General features: G+C 36.7%; 1 pseudogene; it reads right to left on the minus strand.

The window, feature by feature from the left end:
• Window positions 1–9775, minus strand: part of LOC110867556 — a 111989-nt pseudogene extending 102214 nt beyond the window's left edge.
• Window positions 9776–10575: the final 800 nt, after the last annotated feature.

Here is a 10575-nt window from a genome sequence, read left to right on the forward strand (position 1 = left end):
AATCTAAAGTGCTGAATGAATAAGAGGTCTGAATGGGTAAGAGGCTCTGAACCAGTAAAGTGTTGTTTGGTAGCACCTCTGAATAACTGTGTAAAATGACATTTTTACCCCTCAACTACTTTTTGCTGAATAAAATTGAACTTAATTTCCATACAAATAAACACAATCTGTTCATAATACTAAACATATATACATACAACAGATCATCAAACCACTTTCATACAAATATGTTCATAATACAGAACTATTTATAAAACTTTCATACAAATCTGAACATATATACAATTTGTTCATATATACACATAGCAGATCATCAAACCACTTTCATATAAATCTGAACATATATACCTGGCGCTTTCTCCAAAAGTGCCTTCATCACATGAAGATCTGTAGACAAAAGCACCATTTGTGTTAACATCTGTAGACCCAACATAATCTATAATGCGAAGTGATTAATTAAAACATTTACTAAATACTACAATTAATATTTCATAAGTAGGTTGCAGAGAAATAAATAAATGTAAGAGTTCACCGCAAACAAAGTGAATTATGCAAATGTGTGAACCAACAACTATGTATGAAGTTGATCATGAAGAATGGCTCGTAATTCATTCTTTTGTAACATTTATCATCAATGAATTTGTAATTATATTCGATATGTGTGTTTGTTTGGTACCTAAATGGTGAACCAACAACTATGTATGAAGTGATTAATTAGAACGGTTCAAAGCGAGGCTTGTAGCTCGCGGTTTCTCACAAGAGTATGGTGTCAATTTCGAAGACACGTTCAGCCCTGTGGCCAAGCTAACAATTGTTCGTGTTTTGTTGGCTATTGCTGTTAGTAAAGGGTGGACTTTGACTCAGATGGATGTCCACAATGCTTTCCTCTATGGAGAGCTTGATCATGTGTTTTTCATGGACCAAGCAAGTGGGTTTGTAAGCAAAGAACACCAGATTATGTGTGCAGGTTAAAGAAGGCGATTTATGGGTTGAAACAATGACCTAGAGCATGGTTTGGTAAGATTGCTGCTGTGAGACAATCAATCAGCCATAAAGTTGGCTGAAAATCCAGTATTTCATGCTCGGACAAAACATATCGAAGTTCATTATGATTTCATCAGAGAAAAGGTTTTAAAAGGTGAGATTGAGATGAAGTGGGTTGACACTAATAATCAAGCGGTTGATATGTTCACGAAGTGTCTTTCAAAGTTAAGCTTCTGGAGTTTGCAGCAAGAATAGGTGTGTTTCAAGTGAAGATTGAGAGGGAGTGTTAAAAAAAGGGATACAACTTCACTTTTATGCACGTGCAGTGGTCATGCTTCATTTAGTTGTTTTTATTTTATTTTGATTAATAGTTAGTAGGAGTTGGTCAAAGTTACTCAGTCAAGTTTCGTAGGATTAGAACGTTGGGTAGTAGTGGCGTAGTGGCCCTAATTTCATGCTCTGTTCCGTTATTTATTTCCCTTTGTATCTGCAGTTTTATTTATCAGAAATTGAGTGGTTTTCAATCAGGAGATTTGTTCTCTATATCACTTTGTGAGAATTCTGTGTTGATTGTGTATCAAAAGATTATCACTTGTCTGTTTATCAATACCTAAGCTCAAAAGTGACTCTCACGAATAGTGCAACGCCTCAAACTCAAAGCGCGTTATAAATGTGCCTAGATTCAGCGATTAAAAACAACAAACCGTAATGCATGTGCGCTTTTGCGGCTCTGAATAATTTTAACTGTTAGTGCATGCACCTGTCGACTTCGTCTTGTATCGAGTCTTAGTCAAGATAGGATAGATCAGGGCACGTTTTACGAGAAAATAGCAGAATTAGGTGACAAATAGGCTGATTTCGCTTGAAATGACACTGAGTCATTTCAAGTGAAACCATATGTCTTGATTCCTCTTGAGTGAGTTTTAGTTGAGGTTTCGCTTGAATGAGATTCCGCTTGAGCATGTTCAAGCGGAATCAGAACAAGTATATATAGATGATGTGTGGTTCAGGCAAAATCAGTTGTACAAGTTGTGACATTTGTGATTTCCATACCGAGGTGCTGCCGGTGTGAGATTTGGCTGTAATGAGTGTAAAATCAATACAAAAAGCGTTTAAAGTGTATTGCAAGCTGTTTCGAACTCAGTTTCTTGTTTTCCGCACCTGAAACTGTTTCAAACTCCTCTAAACGACTCGTTCGGGTCGATACACGATCCTACAAGTGTTATTAGAGCTCAGGAGGAGGAGTTCTATACATTTCAGCTTGGAAATCTCTGTTTTTCTACACTTTCTTTCAAAAATTTCAAGATTTCACAGCTAAAATCTGTTCAAATTTTCACGAATTGTTTAAAATTACAAGATAACAAACCTTGAAAGTTACACGTTAAAATTCGGACTAAAATTGGACAAAACAGGCTTTAGAAGTGGTTCCGCTTGAACAGGCTTTCGGTGATTCCTCTCGAATGTTGCTTATTTCGCTTGAACATTTCAAGCGAAATCTGATATTTCGCTTCAATTTGCACGTGATTCCGCTTCAGTTGACTATTTCTCTTGAAAGTATTTCAAGCGAAATCAGTGATATCGCCTTAATCTATATCCGCTCCAAGTTTTTGTTATTCCGCTTGAATTTGAAGCGGAATCAAGTTTAGTGTTGTTAACTTGCTATTCCGCTTGAAGTTCAGTTTTGCAGGTATTCAGCTTGAAAGGCAGGTTATTATTCCGCTTGAACTTGGAAAATCATGGGTGACGATTTCTACAACGCGTTCGCTACATCTTCGGTTACTCCGGCTTCGATTGCTCAAAACATGAACCTGGAAAATGAAACCGGGACTACACAAAAACCCCCAAAGCTAATGAGCATTGAAGAATATTACGGATGGAAGGATCGTTTCGAAAACTGGGTTCAAGCCAACCATCTTAGATCATGGGAGTGTATTCTAAAGAGATATGTGTTACTTCGTACTGAATTGCAAACTAAAAAACAAATTTCTGAGTTTAGTGATCAAGAACGGAAAAGTACCGAGCTGAAAAGATGATGATAAGTTTGCTTCAACAAGCCATCAAAGAAGACATTTTTGTGTTGCTACAACATGATAAGACTTCAAAGTCAATCTGGGATGCTCTTAAAGTCAAGTTTGAGGGTAGTGAAAATATGATTAAGAGCAAAAAGGCACTGCTCAAGAAAGAATTTGATCTTTTCAGTAGTTTGCCCGGAGAAGACACAAAGAAGCTTATTGAAAGATATTGCCACTTAGTGCGATCCATGTCGATGTTTAGCATAACCAAAGATCGTGAAGAATGGGTCGACAAGTTAGCTGATGCGTTACCGCAAAAGGAGTGGGGAACTTACTTGATGATTCTGAAGAACACTGGGGTATATGATGGGTTGACAATTTCTCAGTTCATTGAGAAGATAGAGAGTCAAGATCTGGAACAGTAGAAGATTGCTAGGATGAACAATCCGAGCAATCAACAAGATGTGAAAATGTACTACAAAGGCGGTGTTCCAGAAGTTGAAAGAAGCCCAAAGATTCAAACTGCTTTTAGTGCTGGTGACTCATCTGAAAAAGTTGATCAAAGTTCAAACAAAAGCAGTGGTTTTTCTTCATATCCTAGTGTTAATCCCAAGAGTTCATCAGAAAGTTTTCATTCTCAAAGCACAAAAACTGGAAATGGTTGTGTGATACAATGCAATATTGTTTTGAATCTTCCTGATGGTCAAAGTTTTTCTAAAGAAGTTGCAAAAGATCACATGGCATTACTTGGTTCTGTGCTTCTATCTTATGAAGGATTGGTTGCAGGGCGGATCGGGAATCCTATGCTAACAAAGGAGGATTACGATCAGATAGACGCCAAAGAGATGGAGCTAATGGACATCAAATGGTGTCTAGCTAGTGTTCTTAGAAGAGCTGAGAAGTTTAAATTGATTACCGGGAGAAATGACTTTCTTGATGCACATGTTTCTACTTTAGGTTTCGATAAATCTAAAGTTACTTGTTTTAAATGCAGGGAGAAATGCCATTTCAAATGAGAATGCAAGAACAGAGAAGCTAGTGAAGCAAGGAATCCGTTCGGAAAAGATGATTACTACCGGAAAGCCATATATCAACAAGTTGGTCAGCAGCAGCAACAAGAACCACAAGTGGCTCATGGTAGAAAAGTGATTGAAGATTCAAAAAGAGCATGTTTGGGGAATCAAGAAAGTTTTAACTGGAACAAATATATTTCATCCGACAGCAAAGCATGCCTAATCAATCAAGATGATGAAAGGCTTCCTGAAGGCTTTAGCTGGGATATGTTTGTTGATGAAAAAGGAGAATTTAAAGCCTTCATTGCAAAGATAGTGAAAGAACCAGACATGTTCACTGAGTGAATGAAATCTATTGGAGTTAATGTGAAGAATGATGATGAAAAATTTGTTTCATCAGAAGAATGCTCACAAAGCTCAGATGAAAGTTCACAAAGTGATGAAAGTTCAGAAAGAGAAGTTGTCTTTGATCGGACACCATCTGATTCTGGTTCTTCAGATGATAGTTCTAACAAATATGTGGAGTTTGATCAATCTCCGACTGATGACAGCAGTGATGATGAAGAAGAAAAACATATTAATGTTGCAAAATCTCATCTCTCTCCTGAAAGTTTTCATTTTTATTTTGCAGATCGCTTGGAAAAACTGAAGGAGAAACAAGCAGCAAAAGAGCAAAATCAAATGAAGCCCGAAGGTGTTGTTCTAGTAGATGAGACGGTTCAAGTTGAAGAAGTTAAAAGTGTTGCTGAGGAGGTTGATGAAGCAGAGAAGGTTGATAAAGCAGTAAAAGTGATTGAAGTTGAGAAAGTCATCGAAGTTGAAAAGATTGTGGAAGTTATCAAGCCATGCTCAAAGTGTCTTGAATCTTGCAAAGATTGTGCATCAAAAGATGAGAAGCTGGCTGAGCTAGAAAAGATGAAAGAGCAGTTGTTATTCAATCTCAACTATGTGAAAGAGTCTTATGATGTTTTGAATAGAACAGTAACTGGTCTGCAAAAGACAAACTCCGAGAGAGAAGACGCGTTGACATTGATGAATGCTACGATGATGTCGAAGCAAAAAGCAATCGATCATTACATTGAAGAAAATGCTGAGCTAAAGCAAGAGTTGGAAAAGGAGAAAATTGAGAATGAGAATCAGATGTTTGTTACAAAGTTATTCTAGTTCTGATTATCTTATTGATCGAATTTATCCGACTGTTGTAGGTTTCGAAGCATTCAAAGACGACAAGCCAAAGAAGAAGGATACTGGTAAGAAACCAAGTGTTACTTATAACAAGTGTCCACCTCCGATCTGGGAAGGCTATTCTCCCAGGAAACCAAATGAGGAGCAAGTCGAAAAAGCAGTCAATATAAAGTTAAAAACCGAACCAACTGATGGTTTACCAGAAAACATTGACGTAACGTTTACCTCGTCTGACACTGATCATGAGTCTGAGTTAATCAAAAAGGTGGTCGATCAGGTGTTAGATACTGATGAGGAGTCTGAGTCAAAATCTGAGTCCGAAGGGTCAAGTTCGTCAGTCAACAGTCAAAAATCATCGATTAAACGGGTTTATAGTAAAGAGTTTTTGTTATCAAAATCGAATTTGAATGATGAAACATTCGAAGTAGTTTATACTTTGAATGATTCTGACAAATTATATTATAACAAAGAGTTTCCTATAAGAAGTGTTAAAATAGAAATGATTAACAAGACTTTCAAACTAATAGAAATTAATATTCTTGAATTGAAAGTTTTGAAAAATCTTGAAAAACCTAAAAAATACACTTCAAGAGTTCAACAACGTTTAAACAAGAAAAGTGTTACAATTCTGGTTCAGGTTTTCAAAAGAAACCAAACCATAAGGGTAGCTACAAAAAGAAAGGATTGGGTTTTATTCCACCAGAAAACTATAAAAATGACAAAATTTCTAAAACAAACATAAAATTTGTTTCGGGTGGAAGTGCAGAAGAAGAACAAAAGAAACCGTTCTGGAGACAATCAAACCAGGAGTTTCTTGCTGAGATGAAGAGAAAAGGAACTGGAGTTTTTCATAGAAAAGATAATCGAACCTGTTTCAAATGAAATGAAGTTGGTCACATTGCATCAACATGTTCTCAATCGGCAAAACCAAAACAGGGAGTATCTGAAAAACTAAAAGAAAAAGTTGTCGATGTTGAACCACCAACTGAAAAATTCAAAATTTTTCAAAATTCGACTCATGAGGTTGGTGAGTGTTCAAAGGAAAATTTTTACAAAAAGAAAGCCAAGGACAACCAAGTGTGGGTTGTTAAAAAGGGTGATGAGAAGGTCGACAATGAATTTGGTTCCACAAAGCCAGAAGAGCCACAGGTCGAAGTTAAAAAGGAAAAATCTGTGTCTTCAGAAGATGAGGTTGAAATTCCATCTTTGAAGTTTGAAAATATTATACAAATGGTTGGTAAGGTGGAAATCTCAAATCAATTCTTTTCTGATCAGAAGGAATTTGATATTGAGAAAGCATTCAATGGGAATGTTAAGAAAATGTTTGGGAAAATGATTGATGGGAAAGTAAAAGTGGTTAAAGATTTTTATGCAACAAAGAAAGCAACCTATAACCCTACTGAGCAAGAGTTAAACACACCCAAGGTTGGTAAGACTTGGGTGGAAATTCTTTTCCCTTGAAGTCTCAGGACTATACCGGAGATCCCAAGTTTGTAATCGTGGAACAGGAATCGGCATCATTCTTAAAATAGTTTTTGTGAATGAAGTTTTTAAATTGTTGAAATTTTACAGGTGATGGACTATGCCGGAGATCCCAAGTTTGTAATCATGGATCAGGAATCGGCATCATTCTTAAAATAGTTTCTGTGAATGAAGTTTTTAAATCGTTGAAATTTTACAGGTGATGGACTATGCCGGAGCTTCCAGGTTAGTAAGTGTGAAGTAGGAATCGGCATCTTTGTTGGTAACATGATTTTGTGTAGATGTTTTATTCGTACATGTGGTTTACAAGTGATTCGTCAAGGTCATTAGTTTGAACTTGATGTAATCCTCATACTAGTGATTAAATGAACAAGTTGATGAACCCTAACCTACAAGTGGTAAAAACAAACTTATTTTCCGGAAAAACCATTTTGATTCAAACAAACTTAAGTGTTTTGAAATCTTAATGAGAAAATAGTTTGTTGAAAGGGGGAGTTCTGATTGTTTATGCCTAGTGGATGGCGAATTGAAGTGATTCGATATCGGTTTTCAACTTTCTGTATAGTTTGTTTTTCAAATTTCTTTAAATGTGTTTGAATTTTAGGGGGAGTAAGAGAAATTTTCAGAAAATCCAAAAACATTAGAAAATTTGAAAATCCAAAAACATGATAAAATGTAAAATGAGTTTTGTTGAAAAAAGAGGAAATGATAGTACATCAGTGGACTGTCACGACATGCTAAAGAAATGGAAAGTTAAATGTGATAAACAATCTCACTGTGGATATGTCAGTAGGTTTTTACACATTTAGTAGATTGTGACGAGATATAAACCTAAAAAATTCAAACTTGCTTATTTCGTGGGTAACATATCTTGGATATATAGTTAACCCCTGAAATCTTGTTTGAAAGGTCCCTCTTTCTGAGATACTAGGTCTATATACTCAGTGATATCTGGGGTATTATCCCGGGACTTCTGCTGAATGGAAATTCTGACCTAGTCCCCGTATAATACTTTCTGCAAATGCTTTGAAATATAAGCTCACCCTTAGCAAAATGATGAAACAATAAAATTGATAATCATTGTTGTTGAAGAAAAGATCCTCCAAAGGGGACACACCAAAAGTCGAAGCTGTCATCTCTCTACGTGTACGGAAGTATCGACCTGAGCTCTCACGGCCCTCGCAATTAACCCTTTACAGATATCATATGTGGTATACTCACCCGTAAGACTGAATATTGGGATATGGATACGGGAGTATATTCAAGTAGTAGGACACGCGGATAAGTTTAAGTGATTAAGACATTAATATCGTATCTCGAAACAAATGAACTTTGTGTGAAAATTTAAGTGGAGAAATATACTGACAATCTAGGTGAGTTGTTTAGAACTGAAAATGAAGTGAAGCTTAACGGTGTTGGTGATTTGTCTCATAAACTGATATACTGATATGATCCTCTTACACAAACTTACAAAAATATTGTTTGTAAATGTTTCTTTACTGCATTTCATTTAAAAAAAATCAAAAAGAATTTAGTGTGTTTTAGCATAAATTTTTGAAAAACTTAAAAAGATTTTCGACAACTGATATTGGAAAGCTGATTTTCAAAATTCCAAGTGCTAAACATGATGATCATGAAGTGAGGGGGAGTCTATGCTTAATGAAATATGTTTTTGTGTAAATCAAACAAGTGGTTCATCATGCGTGTAGTGAGAGGGAGTCTGAGTTAGTGCATTCATCTCATCTATATTTGAAATGTGTAAAGATTTACTTTGAGGTAGAGATTGTGCAGATAACTTGAGTAGAACGTGAGCCAGGTTACGATTTTGGAACCAGGCTAGGCTGATCGATCCTAAGAAGCTTGTCTTTAGAGAGCCAGGTTTTCGATACCTGAGGAGTCTAAATTGAAGAATAGAGCTAGGTGATCTTGGGATATAAGCCAGACAACGATCCTGAAGCATATGATGCTGATGAACTTAAGGAATGTCAGCACATTGTTAGGGGGAGTCTGTTGATGCTGATTGAAAGAGTGAAGCCCAGAGACTGATAAAGACTGAAGTTGCAAAGACTCGACACGTGAGACTCGTCAACATCTAACATTTGAGGGGGAGTCTGTTAGTGCATGCATCTGTCGACTTCGTCTTGTATCGAGTCTTAGTCTAGATAGGATAGATCAGGGCAGGTTTTACGATAAAATAGCAGAATTAGGTGACAAATAGGCTGATTCCGCTTGAAATGACATTGAGTCATTTCAAATATGTCTTGATTCCGCTTGAGTGAGTTTTTGTTGAGGTTTCGCTTGAATGAGATTCCGCTTGAGCATGTTCAAGCGGAATCAGAACAAGTATATATAGGTGATGTGTGGTTCGGGCAAAATCAGTTGTACAAGTTGTGACATTTGTGATTTCCATTCCGAGGTGCTGCCGGTGTGAGATTTGGCTGTAATCAGTGTAAAATCAATACAACAAGTGTTTAAAGTGTATTGCAAGTTGTTTCGAACTCAGTTTCTTGTTTTCCGCACCTAAAATCTGAACGACTCGTTCGGGTCGATACACGATCCTACATTAACTCATCCTCGGGCCACAGATTGTTACTATATTAAACTCATTACTAAAAATCCGAGAAAAAAAATTAACGATAAGTCATAAAATTGGTCTAGGAAAAAAAAGTCATCTAGAAGCCATAGGGCAAAGGGTAAAGACACCTTGCCAATAAACCGATAGCATCACAGTGTTACAATATCATAACAAATTCAAACTAACACAACTACAGAGACAAAATTAAATAATCAAAATTAGGGTTTAATACCAAGAGTTACCCCAAGCAATAGTACACTCTTCACCAATAGCGCTAGCCTATTAGCTTGACACTCAATACCTGAATAATCAAAACACATAAGACTACATCCAACAATTAAACCAATTAGTCAATAACAAAACACTCACATAGATCCATAATATGATGTCCACCACAATATCTGCATAAATTAAAGTATAAACAGATGAAGAACGACGGCGTTCCACTTCTTGATTTCGAAACGCTTCGGTTTCTTTGACGAAAATGATGGAGAAGGACCATCCATGGTTACGTCTGAATCCATTGATGTTCAACAAAATCGTCGGTTAATTTAGTCCGGTGTTAAAAGTGCAAACAAATTGGAATGATCTCTGATCTAACGCCATGTGGTGGTTAACTTCATAAATTTTATTTTAAATCAATAATTGACCCTCCTTGCCACCCTCCGATTGACCATCCTCGTGACCCTCCGTTTGACCATCCTCGTCACCCTCCGATTGACCCTCCTTGCCACCCTCCGATTGACCCTCCTCGTATTCCTCCTCCCTGGGATAGCTAGAACAACTTTTCATAACACCATCAATTAATTTTTTTGTTCCACCTGAGAAAAAAAAATCAATTTATTTATTTCATAGTTTGCCAACAAAAAATAAAAAATAAAAGCTGTTACCATTACCGGATACTGCTTGGGCTCCATTCCTTTCCAAACACCCCACAGTGTGGGGCGTTGAAAAGAATTCTGTCAAACACCTTATCCTTCAACCCAGGGGTTTGGGATAGGTCGGTGGCATCCACGTTGTACATAAGGGTTACACCTGAGGCTTCCAACATTGTAATATGAACTTCGGCTCTTTTGTATGTACGTACGAAATGCCATTTCTGTTGAACAAAATCTCAACAAAATCAATATCGATGATAAACACAAAACAACGATTTCACAATACTTACCACGTGTGTCAAACGAGGTTGCGATGATTTGTTTTGCAACTTCTTTTGCAACCTCTTTTGCAACTTCTTTTGAAACATTGTTGCCATCTTTTTTTAACGCATTTATTTTAGCATCTATCAGCGCTTCGAAAAATGCTCGGCGTTTGCCCGAAGTCA

The sequence above is a fragment of the Helianthus annuus genome, chromosome 7, assembly GCF_002127325.2.
Source record: "Helianthus annuus cultivar XRQ/B chromosome 7, HanXRQr2.0-SUNRISE, whole genome shotgun sequence".
Lineage (NCBI taxonomy): Eukaryota > Viridiplantae > Streptophyta > Magnoliopsida > Asterales > Asteraceae > Helianthus > Helianthus annuus.